This window comes from Pelodiscus sinensis, chromosome 2, assembly GCF_052426305.1.
Source record: "Pelodiscus sinensis isolate ZL-2025 chromosome 2, ASM5242630v1, whole genome shotgun sequence".
Taxonomy (NCBI): Eukaryota; Metazoa; Chordata; order Testudines; family Trionychidae; genus Pelodiscus; species Pelodiscus sinensis.
Window position 1 is genome coordinate 42,159,756 of NC_143053.1, and position 17,667 is coordinate 42,177,422.

A 17,667-nucleotide genomic window follows, 5' to 3' on the forward strand; every position below is an offset into this window, starting at 1 on the left:
GTGGAAGAAATCGCATAGCCAAGAGAGTGTGAGCTGACTTGTATTCTGGCTCCTGCATTATTTACAGAATTTTTAGGTTCCACTCAGTCTTGCTTCTGGGGGGCAAAAGAGGCAACTACCCCAGGGCCTGGCAATTCAAAAGGACCCAGAGGCACAAACCACTGTCACTGCTACTGCAGAAGCCAGAACTCTGGGCCTTTTAAATCACTGCTAGAACCTCAGGCAGAACTGAGGCTGCCTGGTGGAGGCTAGCCCCCAGCCCTGTCCCTTCCGCCTGAGGCTCTGCCAAGCTCCTCCCCCCCCCCCCCCCCCCCCCCCCCCCACACACACACACACCTTGGCCAGGGACCCAGTGAGAATGTCAGCCCCTCTGGTTCTATTGCACAATATTTAGTCTCGATGATGGGTAAGTCATAAAAAGCCTAGTGTTAATTTCACATCTGATCCTAGACTGATTTGCAGGCCTGGCCATTAGAAAAGACAGAGATATACTTGTCAACAGATTTGCTTGACAATTTGCTATAGAGTCAATGTGAGACAATAACTGCAACATGCTACATTGCCCTGGGGAGTAGCTTTACAGAAAAGATCTTAAAGAGCAGGCAGGACCCTCACATCTGTATGTCTAACCCAAACATCCTCAGACAGTACAATGTGTTATTCGGTTTTATCTTTCTGAGAAGAATAAAAGATTGAATTGACCTTCAAAGATTTTAACCTGTAAACCTGACACTTAGAACAGTGAGTTAACCCCTTGAAAGGAACATGGAAGCCTATCCAATGGTTTGTGCCTCAATATTGTACGTTTTTCTGTTTTCAGTCTTCTTGATTAACTTGTTCTAGCAAACCAGCACTAATTACACTATCTATCTCAGGTACTTATAAGGTCTCCATGACCTTCACAATACCCCTATTATTTCCATTTTACAGATAGGGAACTAAAGCACAGTAAAGTTTAGTGTCTGATGTAAGGCCACAGAGGAAGTTTGCAGTAGAATAAGGATTTGACCTGTTGTTTCCTAAGTGGTAGTGCCCTAACCACGGGACCATCCTTCATCTCTAGCATCGGGAGGTGCCATTTATTAGAAAATGAATAAGGATCTATAAAGAAAAAGAAAAGATCTATGCAGGGGCCCTAGAAGTCTAAAGAGAAGTGGAGAGGGAGTGTTTATTAGTGAAGTGTTAGTAATGCAAGGGATGTGATCAGAGGAGAGAGGCTCTGTAAAAGGTAAGCTAGAGCCAGGCCTTTCAGAAAGAAATGTTAAAATATATGGGGCACATGAGAGGTGAACCATTAGACAAATACTTAATGCTAGCATGTATTATTGAGATTTAAGTACTTAAAACCAATAGCATACACAGCGCTAAACAAACATAAAGAAAGACATTCCCTTTCCTGAGGGTTTTATAGTCAATACTAGCGAGATACAAAATGTAACAGGTGATCAGAAGATTAATTAAATACAATACAGTAGAGTTTATGGTTTTCCCTTCCCCTCTACCATTGGTTGATCTCATGACTTTGTCCTGGGTCCTTTTGAATCACTGGGGCAGTTTACCTTTTGCCCCCCTCATCTGCAAGCTTGAGTGGATCCTTATAATTCTATAGATGATGCAAGAGCCAGAATATAAGTCAACTCACACTTTCTTGGCTATGCAATTTCTTCCATGTCAGCAGCAATAAAAAGAAGCAAAAATTTATTTAAATCACTAACTCACCAAGTACGAGTAACAACCCCGAGTGCAGGTCTGTTGACTAAGATGTATACACAGTCACTTTTCAGAGTAAAACATCACTTTAAAGACACCAACACTCTTTTTGTAATATATAAAAAGGAGAGAAATATATGCCTAATGGTTCATAACTATAGGTAAGGAGAAGCATTTGTAGTTATATAGAACAGAAATGTGTAAGAAACATTCCTGCTTCAGGGGATAAGACAACTACTACAAAAGATAATTCCATAATTGTTCATCACAATGTTCCTTGTACTTTCCTATGAAGTATCTATAATGGCCATTGTCCTGGACAGGGTACCAGATTAGGTAAACCACTGGTTTGAACCAATATAGTACAGGCAGTCCCCGGGTTACGTGCAAGATAGGGACTATAGGTTTGTTCTTAAGTTTAATTTGTATGTAAGTCGGAACTGGCTCCAGATTCAGCCGCTGCTGCTGAAACTGACCAGGGGATGACTACAGGAAGCTGGAGGCAGAATTGCTCTGCCCCCAGCTTCCTAGAATCAGCCACTGATCAGTTTCAACAGCGGCTGAATCTCAAGCCTGGGACAGAACAGCTGGGCTGCCAGGTAGGTCCCTGCAGGACCAACCCGGCAGCACCCCAGCTGCTCTACCCCAGGGTCCACAACAAAAGCTACATAACTAGCTGCGCCCCCCCCCCCCGCAGACCAGGGACACGGGGAGCAAAGCCGCAGCGGCGGCGGGGTGCCGCGCCTCTGAGGCTCTGCTCTGGCAAAGCCTCAGAGGCGCAGGACCCGCTGCTGCTGCGGCTTTGCTCCCAGTGCCTCTGGTCTGCTGGGGACCGTCTCCAGCAGACCAGGGACACCGGGAGCAAAGCTGCAGCGGCAGCGGAGTCCCGCGCCTCTGAGCCTTTGCCACAGCAAAGCCTCAGAGGTGCGGGACCCCTCCGCCTTCCCGGCTTTGCTCCAGGTGTCCCTGGTCTGCTGGAGACGGTCCCCAGCAGACCAGAGGCACCCGGAGCAGCTTTTCTCGCCCTGGAGATCGAGGTGGCGGGACCACTGCGCTCTGGGCGGTTCCGCTGCCTGCGAGCTCCGGGGCGAGAAAGCCCCGTTCGTAAGTGCGGATACGACGTAAGTCGGATCCGCGTAACTTGGGGACTGCCTGTAATTCCTATTTTAGCATTCCAGTGAAAGATAGTGACTAACTATTGAAACCATATGAAAGACCCTATTCTTGACTTAATAAGCCTTATAGACCCCTCCACCCCACAAAAGGACTCTGACTCCAAAAGGACTCTGACTCCAGACTGCTGTGATTCAGTAGGCGTGAGACATTCCCCTAGCTAAACTAATCTGACACGGAGAAGTGAAGGAAGTAAGACGTGACCAAAACAAGATAAGACCAAGATATAAAGGACAAAGGGCCCACAGGATATTGTTGGCAGGCAAACATGATAGTTCTAATATTATAGCAACTGCCATCTACAAAAAAAACCTGCCAAACTGATCAAAGAGACTAAGTATAAAATAACTGATCAAATAGCACGTCTCACCTTGAGAAAGGTTCAGCTAAAATGTATAAGTTACTCAGACTCCTGAAGAGTTTAATAGAGACTCATCAATTTACAATTGTAAGTAATTGTTAGAGCTGACTACATAACATATACCTTGAAATGTGCACATTTTATTCTCTTTAATCACATGTATGGTATTCTGAGTTAGCTTGTTTACACACATGCACACCCAGTTGTTTATATCATACTTTACAATTACCTTTGCAGAGCTGATTCATTGTTTCCATTGGTGAGGAAATTGTTGCTTGTAGTGCTTTGCAGACATACACAGTGTGCTGAACTAGTTTGTCTCTGTTGAAATAGTGTGGATGAGTTAGTTCTGGTTTTATTTCATTTAGCTAATTTAGTATCACAGCAGTATATTCTCATGTGGCAGAGTACAGAATTTGTGTCAATCACAGACTATAAGAATAATAGACTTTCATGCAATAGTTAAAAGAAGTTTTTCTTTGTTCCATTTAAATGGAGATGATGATTAACTTGACCTACTTATTAGTATTTCATACAAAATGGGTCAGATCCTCAGCAGGGCCAGGGCTCCACTCAGTGCAACTCAGCGGGACAGGGGCAAGAGCAGTTTTAGGCTTCCTTTGCACATCTCCCATTCCCAAGGCTGGTGGAGACTGGTTGGCCACTAGTTAACAGCAGCTTCAGAACTGCTCTCTCATAAACTTGCACCAGTTAACCAAAAGTGTCATTTTAAACCAACTGAATTGAGGGGTATAACTGTGTGTTTGAACATTCCTATCCAGAATTGTCCATTACAGGGGTTTCTAATCTATCAAGCTAAAATGATGTAAGGCAGGTTTATACAGATGCAAGTGTATCCACACATGGGGTTTGCATCATTGTAGTAGATATAAACTAAATCAATTCAATTCAGCTTTTGAGTGTAGACAAGCCCTAAATTGTGTGAGCTGTTTAAGGGCCATTATAATGAACAGAAATCACTGGGGTGCAGCATGCTCTGGTCAGAGTCCTGACACACCCTTTACACTAAGGCCACATCTACACTATAAGATCAGGTAGAATCTATTAAGGTTGATTTCTGGTCACCCAATTTTGCAAAGTTGAAGGTCTGTGTCCCCACTGCTGGGTAGAATTCAATGTAGTTTGAAGTAGGGCATCCTCATTAGGGAGACTGCCATTGACTTTGAGAGCGATGAATTGTGAATAGCTATCCTACCGTACCGGTGCCACTTTGCATTCTGGGTTACTCTTCCGGGACCAAAACTGTGCAGCAGGTGGTTATAAGTTCATGTCATCAGCATCCCATAATACTCTCATCTACTCCCTACCCCCTTGCTTGAGATCAACGGGAAACAGTCTTTTTATGCCTTTTTTGGCACTGGTTACCTACACAGATGCCATGGCAACATGAGCATAGATCCTGTTTTGCATCAAACCATTGTGATGTTGATGTCTACCTCGATGCTCCTAATGGTTCGGTATGCTGAGAGTGTACACACGTCACTCTGCCAGAAAAAGGACGAGGATGAATGTGGGGATCCCGTGAATTTGCTATACAAGCAAGCCCTTTCACTGGTGGAAAGGCAGCTGCCAGTCGATTCTCTGGACACAGTGGAATACCAGTTCTAGTGCTGTGAGACAAGAATAGACTGGTGGGACCGCATAGTGCTGCAGGTATGGGATGATCAGCAGTGACTGCACAACTTCTGAATGTGCAAGGCCACTTTCATGGAACTTTGCGAATGGTTTTCTTCCCCTCCCCCACCCTGAAGAACAGGGATACCTGAATGAGACCCTGAAGGTGGGAGAGGGTCACGAGATCCAGTCATGCTGGCAGGGAGGGTGGTTGCTCATGTGGCTTCCATCCTGTGTGTCATCCTGCAGAAGACTGCAGGCAAGAAGACTGCAGGGAGAGGGTGCCAGAGTCTGAAGCCATGGCATCAGCTAATAGCTTTCCCTCCTCCTCCACCCAAGTTGCCATGAGCGATATCAGTCTTCTCCAAACCACACAGAATGACAGGGAGCTGATGCTGACTGAACCTGGGCCTTATGCTGCAATGCTTTGTGCTGCAATGACACTAGACCACTTATTGCTGGCTTGGCGTGAGAAGGTGTCCTATCGTGGAGGATGTTAAAAGGCTGGCCTCCCCAGAAACCTTGTGAGAAGGATCAAAGAGTTCCTATCTGAGAGCTTCATGGAGATATGCAGGGAGGATTCCCGTTCCATCTCCAGACATGTTAACAAGCTGTTTCAGGCCCTCCCCCTTCCATCGCACTGCGTAGACATAGTATGCCACACATCAAACTCAATAGCCTTAACCCGCTTGTAGAAAGAAGAAAAAAAAACCAAAACTGTGAACTCACCAGAAGTGCCCTCCTTGGTGTCAGTGCTCAACTGGGAGACATACTAGGAGGAGGGGATTAGTTCCAAGGTCATGAAAAGTTCTTGGATCCTGCAGATTGCCGGCTGGACATTCTCCCCCTGCCTCCCCACCCGCCACCATGCTGTCCTCCACGTTGCTGCCAGGAGTGTCTTGGCTTAAAAAGCTGGCTTGGGAAGCTGGTTGGGGTCCCCCACTAGAATTGCATGCAGCTGGTCGTACAAACAGCATGTTTGCAGTGATGCACCAGACCATCTGTTTGCCTCCTTTGCCTTGTGATTGGACTGCATTAACTCCTTTATTTTAACTCAGTACTGCTGGGCATCCTTTGGCCACCAGGCGGTTTGCTATCTTCACATAAATATCAGCATTTCTTTTGCTGTTTCTGAACTCTGAGAGAATGGATTCCTCTCCCCTGAATGAGGTCCCAGTTCTTTTGCATACTCCATCCTGGCACTCTTTTGTGCCCCTGGGAACTGGAGCTCATAGGACTTGAGGTCATGGTCACATGGCTCCTCAGGTATGCTGCCTACCCTGAGCTGTGTTCACAATGCTGGCCACATGGGAAATTACATTCAAACTTTCACAGGACTTTATCTGTTCACCGGGAGAGCAGTAGAGGTGCAAGTTCTGGCCACAGCAGTGAGAGTAGGGTACTATGGGATGCCTTTCTGAGGCCAAGAACCTTGACTTTCTCAACACTCCGTCTACACTACCATAAATTTGACCAGGCAATGTTGAAAATTGTATTACTCCTTGTGAAAAGCAGGAGTACCAAAATGGGCTTCAGCGGCCCTTAAAGTCGATGGAATGGGCTTGGTAGCGTGACACATCATTTAGAAAAATTGACCTTATGAGGCCAAATTCAATCTAAACTCCTAGGCTACGTCTACACTGGCATGATTTTCCGAAAATGCTTTTAACTGAAAAGTTTTCCGTTAAAAGCATTTTTGGAAAAGCACATCTAGATTGGCAGGATGCTTTTCCGCAAAAGCACTTTTTGTGGAAAACCGTCCGTGGCCAATCTAGACGTGGTTTCCCGCCAAAAAGCCCCAATCGCCATTTTTGCGACGGGGGCTTTTTTGCGGAAAACAGTTCTGTGCTGTTTACACTGGCCCTCTTGCGCAAACCATTTGCACAAGAGGGCTTTTGCCTGAACAGAAGCAGCACAATATTCCGTAAAAACACTGACGATCTTACATGAGATCGTCAGTGTTCTTGCGGAAATTCAAACGGCCAGTGTAGACAGCTGGCAAGTTTTTCCACAAAATCAGATGATTTTGCGGGAAAACTTGCCAGTCTAGACACAGCCCTAGTGTAGACCAAGCCTAGGGTCTAAAAGGTGGTAGCATAGAGCTGACTATGCTGACTCTCATTCTCTTGCTGCAGGATGGCCCTCAGTTGCCCCATTAGGGCAGTTGTATAGACTCTTTTTTTACTCTAAAGTCATGCAAAAAGGTTGGAACAGATATCAGAACCTAACCCAGCTGTGTAACTTCATATCCCATTATTAGTTGAGCCTCTTACCGTTATTTCTTTCCTACATTTTCTTCTAGATGTCAGACTGGATTTTTTCCCCCATTGACAGCATTATTTTTAAAACCAAAGAACTACTTTATATTAAACTAGTAGGTGTTGTACTGTACAGAATGTTGTATAATGAGGCACAGTACAGATCTTATCCAGCCAGTTTATAATAAGAAATAATAGCACCATTGTGCCATTCAGCCTGCTTAGGGGTGCTGCAATAAATTTAGAGCAGACCATTTCCTGCAGTTGGAATGGGATGGGGAAGTTTTGTGCATTTTTATTTCTATAGTTTTCATAACTCTTTTATTCATTCCTCTGAAGAGAAACAGCAACAATACGAGAATACATCCATGTAATACTGAACCCAGGTTTACACATCTATGAAGATATCTAATCACCTCCAAGATGCCACCTTAAATCCAGGAAACTTTTCTGGTCAGCAGCCTGCTGTGGTGGAGTCTTGGAAAAACAGAGGGTCAGGAATCAGGACCTGATTGTGGATCCAACAGTCCAACCAGAAATTTTCATCAGAATCTCAAACAGGTATTGAAATTACCTGCTCACAAACAGCAAATGAAGGCTAGCCTGATATGAGAATGTGGAGAAGACATCCAAACCACTGGACCATTGCCCTCTAAGATCCTTCTCCAGAGACTGCCTTGATTTATTCCATGTCACTAGAAACCATAGAGATAACAAACTTGGATGTTGACATTAAAAGTTGCTTTTCAGGTTGCCGTACCAAAAAAACCAAACAAACAAAAACCCTGGTATTAGAGCCTTGCCAACCCCAAACCTTCAAATATCATGATCCAGGCTCAAAAAGTCATGGGATTTCACAGAAATAATTAATTTTGAGTTATTTTTATTCACTTTCCAGTATTTGAACCTTTAAGGTACACACCAATCAGATTTTTAAGCTTCTCTTTGCAACCATAAGGGCTGAAACTTACTTTTTTTTTAAAAAAAAAGCTGATATTCTCATGTACTGACATGATTCCCAGAGAGCTAGGACTTTAAGGGAAACACTAAATATCATGAGATTCGCAATGAAATTGCAAGACTATTCAGCAACACTGTTCAGTACGTCATGGGCCACAGTAATACAGCACAAGTGGGTATAAATTTCTAGTCCTACACTTTAACTACTCAATCTTATTCTTCTACAAACTAATTCTTATTCTTCTACACACACTATTGTGTTTAAAGAACATTACAGTTGTGATACAAATGGGAAGAATCCAAGAAATTACAAGTTAAGGTAGATGCTCCTTCTTTAACAGACACCCCTGTGAAGAAATAAAACAGTGAATGAAAACTTGATTTTAATCTGAACTACAGTCAAGGGCATAGGGAATAAATGAGGACCTTCCAGACCCCGACCTCCCACCTCAGACCCAGAGCGCCCTGGCCCAAATACCAGGCTCAGTGGGTTTCTATTGCATATATTTCTTTTTGCAGCAGCAAAAGCTAGGAGAAGTGTTCACAGCCTCCTCTCTTGACATGCATCCTGGTATGAAAGATGGACTTCATGTATTTAGTCATGCTATATCCTGCTCTTCTCTTAAGATGGCAACCATTCAATTCACCAACGTCACACCCTTTACCTATGAAGTTTCTCTTTCTTTCTCTCTCATAGCCTCTTGCTCCTCCTTACCTTCCTTCCTCCCTCTCTCTTTGCCCACTCCCCTCTGTTAGTCCCATAATCTCATATTCTCCTTCATTTCCACCCTAGGGAGACTTCCAACCACTAAAACCCAGTTTAAAATAAATAGTGAAATTATTTTAAAATTGACTAATACATAAAAATGGATGTGTGTGTATGCAGGACTATCAACAGGAGGGGACAAAGAAGGCATTTGCCCTGGGGCCAGTGATTTAAAAGGGCCTGGAGCTCCAGGCTCTTTAAATTGCTGCCAGAGCCCTGTGTAGCTGAGTGCTGACTAGGGGAGGCATGGTGCAGTCAGGATGGTGCTGAGGGCTAGCTGCTCCAGCCCTGCCCCTTCTGAACGAGGCCCCATTCCTTCTCGGTGCTGAGCCCCTTTGCCCCCATTGTCCAGGGCCCAGGAAAGTCTGTTGCCAGGCGCGCGCGCGTGTGTGTGTGTGTACACATGTACAAACACCCACACACACCAACCATAGATATGACTGCCATCAGCACGAACACTTTGCTTGAGTACTGTATCCAAGCAATTCCCCCTGCCCTTCATTTCCTTCTGTGTGCTTTTAGATTATATTTGAGGCAAGGGCTGTATCTTCCTGAATATTCATACACTGTTTAACACATTTTGAACTCTATTGTAATATAAATGCTAAATAATATTTATACACAAAGCATACATAACCAGGGATCTTGAAGTATTTGCAATTGTGCCACTTAAATGGATTTATAATAATCTTCCACTTTCATCCAAGGATCCCAAATCACTTTACAACCGTGGGTAAGCATTACTAACCTCAATTTACAGATGAGGAAACTGAGTCACAGGGAGGCAATGTGACTTCCCTAAAGTCACATAATGTGTCAGTAGCAGAATGGGGAAGAGAACCAATATCTTCTGATGTCTAGTCTTCCACTCTAATGACTCAGTCTTACTCTTCTACAGCTGTCCTAAGAAGAAAGAGTTACTCACCTGGAGCAGTAACGGTGGTTCTTTGAGATACGCGTCCCTGTGGGTGTCCACTCTCGGTGCTCGTGCATCCTTGCACCGGTGACCAGAGATTTTTCTAGCAGTGTCTGCTGTGCCATGCACACACCATGGAGCCTACCGCTGGTGTCCATTAGGCGCGTGTGGGGCATAGCTCCCTCCCTTCCTTCTCTACCCATTCTGGTAGAACATGGGGCTCCAAAGCAGGGGAAGGAGGGAGGGTAGTGGAGCACCCACGGGGACACACAATTCAAAGAATCACCATTACTGCACCAGCTGAGTAACTCTCTCTTCTTCTCCGAGAAGCGTCCCCATGGGTGCTCCACTCTAGGTGACTATAAAGCAGTAGTCGGCTCGTGGAGGTGGGTTTGGAGCCCTCTTGTTGTCACAGAAGATAATACTGCTGGTCTGACAGCCATGGATGATGCTATGGAGGATGCCAGAGCATAATGTTGTGCTAACATGTGGTGTGATGACCAAGTGGCTGCATTGCAAATGTCCTGGAGAGGTACATTTCTGAGGAAAGTGGTTGTAGAAGGACATGGCCATGGTGGAATGGGCAGTGATGGTGCCAAGTGATTCTTTGTTGTGGATGGTGTAGTATGCGTGGATGCATGAAGAGATCCACTTGGAAATCCTCTGAGAAGAGACAGCCTGCCCTTTAGATAGTTCCACAAAGTATAGGAAAAGTCTAGGAGTTATCCTCCAGGCTCTCGTACGATCAATATAGAATGCGAGTGCTCTGCGGACATCGAGGATGTGCCATGCTGCTTGTGATGGATCAGTGTGCGGATTCAAGAAAAATGCAGGTAAGTGTATCAGTTCATTTATGTGGAAGGGAGAGGAAACTTTTGGGAGAAATTTGGGGTGGGGTCGAAGTGTCACTCTGTCCTTGCTGAAAATTGTATGGGGGGGGTCCGCCATTACGGTGGCAAGTTCCCCCACTCTCCTACTGGAGGTTATTGTGAGTAGAAAGGAGACCTTCATAGATAGGTATGACCAAGAATAGGTCGCCAAGGGCTCAAAAGGTGGCTTTGCCAGGCTATTGAGTATGTGATTTAGGTCCCAGATAGAAACTGGTAGGCGAACAGATGGAAAGATGTTTTGTAGATCAGTGAGGAATTTTTTGGTGATTGGGTTTGAGAGGAAAGAATCACCTCCAATGGTGCAATTGAAGGCTGCTATAGCAGCTGCATGAATCTTGATAGTATTTAGTGCCAGGCCCGACTCCTTAAGTTGCAAGAGATAGTCCAGTAGGAGGGGAGGACGGGCAGTCTCAGGGAGTATAGTGTGAGTGCGTTTAAGCCACTGAGAGAATCTGTTCCATTTGTAGAGGTAAGCTTTCCTAGTGGACTCTCTTCTGCTGTTGATTAATAGTTCTCTTACTCTTTCAGAGCAGGCATTTTCAGCATCCTGGAGCCATGAAGAAGCCAAGCGTGGAGGTGGAGTTTGTGCAGTTCAAGGTGGAGAATTGTGCCTGATTCTGGGAGAGAAGATTATGTTGAGGCAGAAAAGCATATGTCTCCGTCACTGTAATTCTGTGGAGGGAAGGATACCACGTTTGCCTCAACCATGCTAGTGTGATGAGAATCATGCGAGCTCTATCTGTTCTGATTTTGATGATGACCTTGTAGAGTACAGGAAAGGGTGGGAATGTATAGAGTAGCAGTGCATCCCATTTGATGGTGAAAGCATCCCCCAGGGAGTGCTTTCCTAAGGCTGCTGTGGAGCAGTAAAGGTGGCATTTGCAATTGTTCTTGGTCGTGAAAATGTCTGTCTGACTGACCCCCGTCAGAAAAACACATAATTGAGGGCATGCATGTCTATTTCCCACTCGTGGTGGTTGTAAAACTTGCAACTGAGGGCATCTGCTGTAACATTTAACACCTCTGGGAGGTACATGGCAATGGGGGTAATATGGTGCGCTAGGCACCAATTCCATAGCTTGAGGAACATAGGGATGGGGATCGTTCATAGGGATGAGGACCGTGCAGAGCCTTGCCGATTGACATAATACATGCAAGTGGTGTTGTCTGTTATGATGTTGATAGTCTTGCGAGCTATGTAGTGTAGGAAATTCTGGCATGCACATCGCACTGCTCTCAGTTCCGAAAGGTTGATATCAAGGGTTTGCTCTGCAAAGGACCACTTGCCCTGGACTGTGAGGGCTCCTATGTGAGCACCCCATCCCATAAGTAATGCATTGGTCATAATGGTAAACGTAGCAGTCGGCTGATGGAATGGAATGCCGGTTAAGACGTTGTGTGGATTCATCCACCAGTGCAGGGAGTTGAGAACCCACAGCAGAATGGTAACTGACTTGGAGAGTGGATTTCTGGACGGGGTATAAAGTATGGCAAACCAAGACTGAAAGCATCTCGGGTGGAGCCTGGCTAGTCTTACAACATAGGTTGTGGCTGACATGTGGCCCAACATTTTCAGGCATTTGCAAACTGTCATGGTAGGGGTTGCTTGTGCTACCGCTATGAGGTTGTGTAGGTTGTTGAATCTGTGCACGAGTAAAGTCACTTTGGCTGCAATGGTATCAATGTGTGCTTCTATAAATTCCAGCACCTGTGTAGGATGGAGGGTGGATTTTTTGTAGTTTATATGAAAGCTGAGGCAGAGGAAAAGGATTGTGGTAGTCTCAGTCATGTGTTTTGTCTCTAGGAGGGATGTGTCTTTTATGAGACAGTCGTCTAAGTATGGAAATATTATGACTCCCTGACGACACAGGTATGCCGCTACAATGGCTAGAGTTTTCGAAAACATCCTGGGGGCCGTTGAAAAGCCAAAGGTAGCACTCGGTATTGGTAAAGGTGACGGCCAACCATGAATCTTAGAAAACATCTGTGGGCAGAATGGATTGTTATGTGGAAATATGCATCTTGAAGGTCGAGAGCTAAAAGCCAGTCTCCTTGACCCAATGCTGGGATTATTGTTACCAGGGTCACCATCTTGAATCACTGATAAGTGATGTATTTATTGAGCATCTGTAAATCTAGAATGGTCCTCCATCCTCCATTCTTTTTCTGTCAGAAAATAAGTTGAGTAAAACCTTCGGCCATGGAACTCTGTTAATACTGGTTGTATGGCGTGTGAGCGGAGGAAGTGAAGCACCTCTTGCTCGAAGAGGGTATCATAAGTAGGGTCCCTGAAGAGGAATGGGGTGGGAGGATGGCTAGGGGGAAGAGAAATGAAAGGGATGGAGTAACCGTAGTGGAGGAGCCCTAGGACCCATTTGTTCAATCTTATTTGAATCCATAGTTGAAAGAAGGGGCGGAGGCAGTGACTGAATTGTGGAAGGTTGGTTGATGGTGTAACAACAAGGAGAGTGTCTTTCTGGCTCTCGACCAAACCTTCAAATTTGCTGTTTAGATGTGGAAGGTTGGGTTGCTGCCGTTGGGTGTTTTGGTGGGTGTTGAGACCTACGTTGTTGGGGTCTTTGCTTTCGTCGGAAGTCATATCTTCGTTGCTCTCTGTATGGCCCCTGGGTCGTTGGTAATTGTTGTATCTGGCTGTCTTAAATGCGGGTGTGTACATCCCCAGGATCCAGAGGGCAGTGATTCCTCGAGTGAAGTACTTTGTTGGTTTCTGCAGCAAAGAGGTTAGTCTTACTGAAAGGTACATCTTCGACTTTCTGCTGCAAATCCCTAGGGACCCCTGATGCTTGGAGCCAAGATATTCTCCGCATCACAATTGCTGATGCAGCGATGTGAGCAGCTGTGTCTGCTACATCCATCGCGGTCTGTAGTGCTGTGCGAGAAATTGTATGGCCCTCCTGCATAATGTTGAGGAGGATAGGCCTCTTATATTTGGGTAAGTATTGTGTAAGTTCTTGGAGTATGGAATGAGAATAGTCATTATGGGCCACAAAGGGGGGAGGGATAGCTCAGTGGTTTGAGGAATGGCCTGCTAAACCCAGCGTTGAGAGCTCAGTCCTTGAGGGGGCCATTTAGGGATTTGGGGCAAATCTGTCAGGGATGGTACTTGGTGCTGCCGTGAGGACAGGGGACTGGACTCAATGACCTCTCAATGTCCCTTCCAGTTCTATGAGATAGATATATCTCCACATATTATTTTTTGTGGTCGTTGTCGTGTGGCGTTGTTCTCATGTTCGGCTGTCTAGCTCTACCTCTATCAGAATCTACTACCAGGGAGTTTGGTGAAGGGTGAGTAAAAAGAAAATCCATTCCCTTTGGTGTGATGAAGTATTTTCGATCCGCTCTCTTATTCGTTAGAGTGATGGATGCCGAGGTTTGCCAGATGTTGTCTGCTGGGTCCATAATCGCTTTGTCCATAGGGAGGGCAATTCTGGAGGAGGTAGGAGGCTGTAAGGTTCACAAGAAACAATACTGCTTTTCTTGAATTTCCTGAAAATTGTGCCAAAGCTACCCTTTTAAAAGTACTTGGAACTTCGAGTCATCTGTTGGAGGAGGTGCGGGTGGATATTACCGCATCATCTGGTGAGGATGACAAATTATGTACAGGGGTCCTCTCTTCAGCCTCCAACAAAGAGTCCTTCATCTCCGTCTGGACCAGGGAGTTAGGCATTGTCACTGAGGTAGAGAGTTGGGGAAAATGAGGTGCTTCCCTGGATGTTATGGAAGGTGCAATGTGATGACTCTCCGCATGAGGACGTAAATCCTATGATTGCCATTGCCCCGGGTATAGGGATGGCCGATATGTAGAATGAGGCACATACCAGGGTGGTGGTGGTGGGTAGGCATATGTAGCAGGCCCAGTGTCCCAAAATGGGGCTCTGTATGCTGGGCTGGAATGCTGGGAAGAAAAACAGCTACGTGGTTTGGTGCCGGCTTCACTCAGGGAGCGAGAGAGAGTCAGTGACCTGCGAGAGTGCACCGATTGTATGGAGAAACCTGGGGATACTGGTGCTGGTGAGGGATGGTTCCTGATAGGAGCATCGTGCCATCAATGCTCCTGGGACGGTGCCGAGGTTCTCTTAATGCTTGGTACCAAGGGAGCAGGCGGTGCCAATTGGTCCTGAGGCAGCATACTGGCAGAGGGTCTCTTTGATGCTGATGTGGTGCTGAGTGAGTTGGCTGCTTCGGTGCTGAGCGGTGTTTGTGTTGGCCAGATGGTGCGGCCAGTGCCGTTGGTGCAGTTTGTTTTTGTTTGGGCTCCAAGTGCACCCTCTTATGCGGTGCTGGCATCTTGGACGGTGCCATGCCCAGTGTGCCGGGCCTGTCCAAAGTGCTGACCCTCGAGGCAGTCGGTGCCGAGGGTAAGGATTGGGTTGGAGATTGTCTCGTTTGTGAGACTGACTTGGCAGATGAAGCAGAGGGATGTGATTTGTCCATACCGTTTGGCTCGGATGGTGATTTTGAGGCAGTTGTTGTGGGCCTCTGAAGGTGGTTGGAGAAGCCTTTCATAGAGAAAGGTCTTTAGTCTGTTAGTGCGGTCGCGGCATGCTCTGGCCATCAGTTTGGAGCAGTGAGGGCAAATGTGTGTGGTGCAATTCTCCAGGGCATTATATACACGCAGAATACCCATCAGAGACAGGCATGGCATCCCAGCATGACTCACACCTCTTGAAGTTGGGAGATCCCAGCATTAGGCGTGATGAAAAGTGGTGGGCCGATGAAATTTTTTTATTTTTTATTTTTTTTTGCTTTAGGATTAGGTAGGGGGGCTTAAAACTTAGAAATGTGAGGAAACTAAGGGTAATTAACTTTTTTTTTTGTCGTTTCTCTGTAGAATAGCGTGGAGGAAAGAAGCTCCATCTGCTGCCAAAGACGGTAGAGAAGGAACTGAGGGAGCCACGCTACGCGCACACCTAACGGACACCAACAGCACGAGGAGGCAGCACGGTACATGTGCAGCAGGGCGGACACTGCTAGAAAAATCTCTGGTTGCTGGCATGAGGATGCACCAGCACCCAGAGTGGAGCATCCACGGGGACACTACTCAAAGAAGAACACTTTTTAACATTGATAGTAATGTGAATCTACACAGTACTTCAGAGAAGACTGGAATCAAGAATACAAACCTTGGACCTAGTTTTGTGAATTCATTCAACCCAAATCAATGGATTATATAGGTCTAAATGAGAGCAGGATCTAGAATGCAGCTATTTATGTTAATATTTCTAGTTATTTTGAAAACAGTGCTCTGTGCCAGCAAATTTCAAAGACCTGTATATTTCTGGAAGGAATTATACACTCTCCACATGGTCTGATACAAGAAAGCATTGCAGCCACTGTAGCCTAGAAATTGCATTGAAAAACAATCTCACAAATAAATTTCCTTGGGTGATTTTCAATATTTCCTCAATTTGGCCATTCATTAATTAATATTTCCAGAATAAACTGTCAGGACTTAAGAGTGCAGACAACTGTAAGGGTTACATGTTATTAGGCATGAGTAATAGCCAAAGATTTGTGCCTCTTCTTACTTCAGTTGAACCAGTTCATGAATCCCTAGTAAATATGTGACAATGTATTTTGTATATGGCAAGTCTGATGCACATGTATAGATGTACCTTGTAATTATATAACTTCATTGACTCATAAGAGACTGGTCAGGACATCTAGTGCATTCCCCTAGCCAATGTAATAATTCTAAACACTTAAAGACTATAGCACTTTACAAACATTAATTAATAAATCTTTACAACATCCTTATAAGTGTTTAGAGTAAGTAAACATTATTATCCACATTTTACAAATGGAAACAAACAGATGACCCAATACTGGTTCCATTTAGGTCAGTATCAAAACTCTCCTTGACATAAATATGACCCATTTAGCCTATAATGACATTGGCTCAGATGACATTAATGGCACCAAGTGCACCCCTCAGTCTCCACTGACTGAAGTAGGAATCATCGTTTCACAAGACTGACCCCAAACAGTTCAAGACTAACATTTTCAAATGCATTTGATATTTGGCATTGAGACCCCAATTTAGAGACAAAAGCAAATGAAAGTTTCTGGCCCCTGAATATGGCTCCTGATGCCTAAAAAGCAGGTTGTGTTAATTCACTGACATTATTTGTGTCTTGCTTTACACTAGAATGGGTATCGGCAACAAGTTCAGCATTTGGTCAGGTGTACATGGTTTAAATGTAGGCAAAAACTAGAATAAATTATGTCTAGTCCATTCCTCTTGGACTACACACTTCAGTGAACTGTGTGCAGTGAACCAGCAGTGAGCCTTGTGCTGTCACTCATTATCAGCAACAGATAATTTTTCTGCTGTACAGGTTGTCCTTGCTGTAAGTCCAAGATACGTTCCAAAAAACTTGGACTTATAAGTGAAACAACTTAAAGAGGGGAATGATTCAAAGGAGTCCAGGAACTCCCAGTTGCCCCCACTGCTACTGTAGCAATGGTGGCAAACAGAGCCCCAGGTCCTCTAAATTGCCATTGAAGCACCGCACACTCCAGGTGACTCTGAAGGCTGGGGTGGTGGCATACTCCAGCTAGTGCAGAGAGCTAGCTGCTCCAGCTCTGCCCCTTTCACTTGAGGCCCCACCTTTCCAGGAGCATGGTCCCGACCTCCCCCCACCTTGTGGAGGTGCCTCTGGTCCCAACTTCAGCTGCCCTCAGGAGAGGACTCTGAAGAGCTGCCTCAGAAGTGGGACAAAATGCATTAAAGACACAGGGCCAAATCTGTGGTAAACAACAGAAATCAATGGTAAACGTCCACTGATTTCAACCAGACCAAGATTTGGGTCCAATGACCACTAAAATTAATGGAATGCATTTAATTAACCTCAGTGGGCTTTGGGTAATGCCTTTCACTCACAAGGACACATTCATGGCAGTGGATGTCCCCACTGTTAATGGATCTGATCCATACTTACAACATAAAAACCACAGAGAACATGTCAGCAAAAGCA

At 45.3% G+C, this 17,667-nt stretch overlaps 2 protein-coding genes across 4 annotated transcripts in view; both read right to left on the reverse strand.

Annotated features, from left to right (window-relative positions):
- The window catches only part of LOC102450114 (uncharacterized), a 35,090-nt gene extending 27,544 nt beyond the window's left edge, over nt 1–7,546 (reverse strand). Inside the window, exons 1-2 of one of the 2 annotated variants that reach the window (XM_075920365.2) lie at nt 4,466–7,546; nt 3,474–3,565 (exon numbers count right to left, since the gene is read on the reverse strand). The gene's annotated coding sequence lies outside the window, so the exon portion shown is untranslated. Of the gene's footprint in view, nt 1–3,473; nt 3,566–4,330 lie in introns of both variants that reach the window. The other variant, XM_075920367.2, reaches the window with a different exon arrangement.
- The window catches only part of DPY19L4 (dpy-19 like 4), a 196,354-nt gene that overhangs the window by 160,604 nt on the left and 18,083 nt on the right, over nt 1–17,667 (reverse strand). The gene's annotated exons all lie outside the window — the stretch shown is intronic.